The following is a 2,500-nucleotide window of genomic DNA, read 5'->3' on the forward strand; positions in this document are numbered from 1 at the left end:
CATTATGGGACCCCTACATAAAATACCAAATAGACATGCTAGAGCAAGTCCAGAGACGGGCTGCTCGTTTTGTGACCGAGACTTACTCAAGAGAGGAGGGCTGTGCCTCCCAAGCATTAAACATTTTCTATGTCCAGAAATGGATTTAATTAGATGCACTTGGATTTCAATAAGCGTCACGAAGTGTCCCCTTGCTCTTCTCCCCAACTTCAACATCACTCATGTCACAGAATACGAATACGTAACACTAAGTGTTCCCCAAATGCTGCTCTTTAAGTAAAGATTAACTGCTGCATTTACCTAAAGCTAAAAATAATGCTAACCTTTATCCTTACCTTGTTGTTGAAAATAGGTAGCAATTGCTTAAGCTTAAAGGGACACTTCGTGTCGGATGTCAAAATTGGACGTGCATCTAATTAGGTGCATTTCTGGACATAAGTGAACATTTTACAGTGGCCAACACTACAATACAGGAGACGAATTGCAAGGCCATGCATGCATGCATGCATGCTCAATGAACACAAACTTTACCATCTTCCTATACGATCTAACAGTAACTACGCTACTAGACACCAAAGGAAATTCAACCTACCTAGAGTCAAGACAGAACGATGCAAAAACAGTTTTATCATAAGTCATATTTATAGGTAGTTTTATTTTTTCTTTTTCAAGATAGCATTTATATATATATATAAATTTTTATTATTGTAAATATATAAATAATTTATCAATATTGTGAATAGTTTGTAATTCAGCCATATGGCTGCAATGAATTATTTTAATAAACTATCTAACTATCTATCTATCTCTGCAAAACACTTAACAACGAAGCTGAAATTAGTGTTCCGACCAATGTCCATCATCAGCAACTCCAGCGGACCCACCACTCCCACCCACTCAAGTTTACTCCACTTCAGGCAACATGTGATGCGTACAAGTTCAGCTTTTGGCCAAGAATGATTAGAGATTGGAACAGCCTGCATGCGGACATTATACCGTGAGTCGAACTCAATTCACTGTTTTAAAAGAGCTCTGGGCTCCGCCCTAATGAATAAGTGAACTGATTTTAATTATTTATATTCATGTACTGTCTTTTTTCATAATGTTTATTTATTTATTTTATCTTATTTTATATGTCACTTGCGAAATGCCCTTATTCAGGATCTTGCACGTTATGAGTACATGAACATCAGTAGAACCTTCATTTTCACATTTTCGCGACTTTCTTTCGCAGCTTTTGTTTTTCGCGAGTTTTCATTTTGAGACCTTTATTTCTTGTGACAGTTTTATTTGTTTTATCCGTGCAAGGTAATTACTCATCAGTTCCCAAGCCCCTTCCCCTGCTACGGGTCTGCATGCATAGCAGAGATTTAATATTAATCTCTTTTATTATATCTCTCAGATAGTACGCGCGCTGTAATTGTCTAAATTAGCGGGCCGTATTCTACAGTACGGCCCGCTGTACAGCCCGCTAAATTTAAAATTTTGACAAAACATCATCTAGCGAGTTTTTCATGTCATTTCTGTTGCATAAACTTGTACAGAAAACTTTTTGAATCTTGCAAGCAACTATTTCAAACTTAACAGCCAAGAAGATTTTAGAGTTTTTGGGATTTTGGCACGGCATTCTTTGTGGCAGTTGGACCTTCCGCTTCACTTTGATTAGTTTCCTTGCCCGCGCGCCGGTTAACCTCAGAGATATAATAAATATCTTACTATCCTCGTTTTCTCGGTCCGTACTGTAAGTTACGGATCCTCGTTTTTTCCTGTTGATTTATGGCCCAAGCGCTTCGCGCTTGGGCCATAAATCAACGGGAAAAAACTCGGTCTGTAACTTACAGTACGGTTAGTGAGAGGTATGTACTCATACATAATCCCTGAAAGGTAATTTAGCACCTGTGTTTACTCAGTAGTTTATGACGTAAAGTGTTGACGGAACTCTTACAAAGGGTCAAGGGAGCTGAGCCATAAATGAGTTACGGCATAGTTTTCTCAATCTCGTAGCATTCGAAACTGTTCAAGAGTAGGAATCACAGAGGTCGTTTTGATCCTTGAGGATGCAATTGAGAAGATGTTTAACCGTAATTGTGAAATATTTGCTATAAAGATCAAGACTCAGGTGTGTTTTAATTAGATCGTTTTGCTCTTTATTTTCATTTGTACCAGACATGAATTATTGAGATTTGTCGTTGCAATATCACGGTAAGCGTCGAACTCGTCGGAACCGTGACAGAACAATTCTGTCTAGTTGCTGTTACTAGGGATATGAGTCTAAATCGGCCTTAATGCTTGTGGTAGAGTTGTTATTGGCAGTAAAGCGTATGCGTATGGGAAGACAAACAGCGTAAGTATTCTCTGTCGGTTCTCTGTTAAGTGCTTGCAGTGGAGACAGGGGAAGCTCAGTCTTACGAGGTTAACGATCGATCTAGTTCTTTCGTTAAAATTGCATTTAATCATTTTCAAGAGAACTTCGATACATTAAACCATTAGTAAGTTGACC

General features: G+C 38.4%; 1 protein-coding gene across 1 annotated transcript in view; it reads left to right on the forward strand.

The window, feature by feature from the left end:
- Window positions 1-1,923: 1,923 nt before the first annotated feature.
- LOC138019734 (uncharacterized) overlaps window positions 1,924-2,500 on the forward strand; it is a 17,783-nt gene continuing 17,206 nt past the window's right edge. The window contains exon 1 of the mRNA XM_068866604.1: window positions 1,924-2,119. The gene's annotated coding sequence lies outside the window, so the exon portion shown is untranslated. The remainder of the gene's footprint in view (window positions 2,120-2,500) is intronic.

This window comes from Montipora capricornis, chromosome 10 (genome assembly GCF_036669925.1).
Source record: "Montipora capricornis isolate CH-2021 chromosome 10, ASM3666992v2, whole genome shotgun sequence".
NCBI lineage: Eukaryota > Metazoa > Cnidaria > Anthozoa > Scleractinia > Acroporidae > Montipora > Montipora capricornis.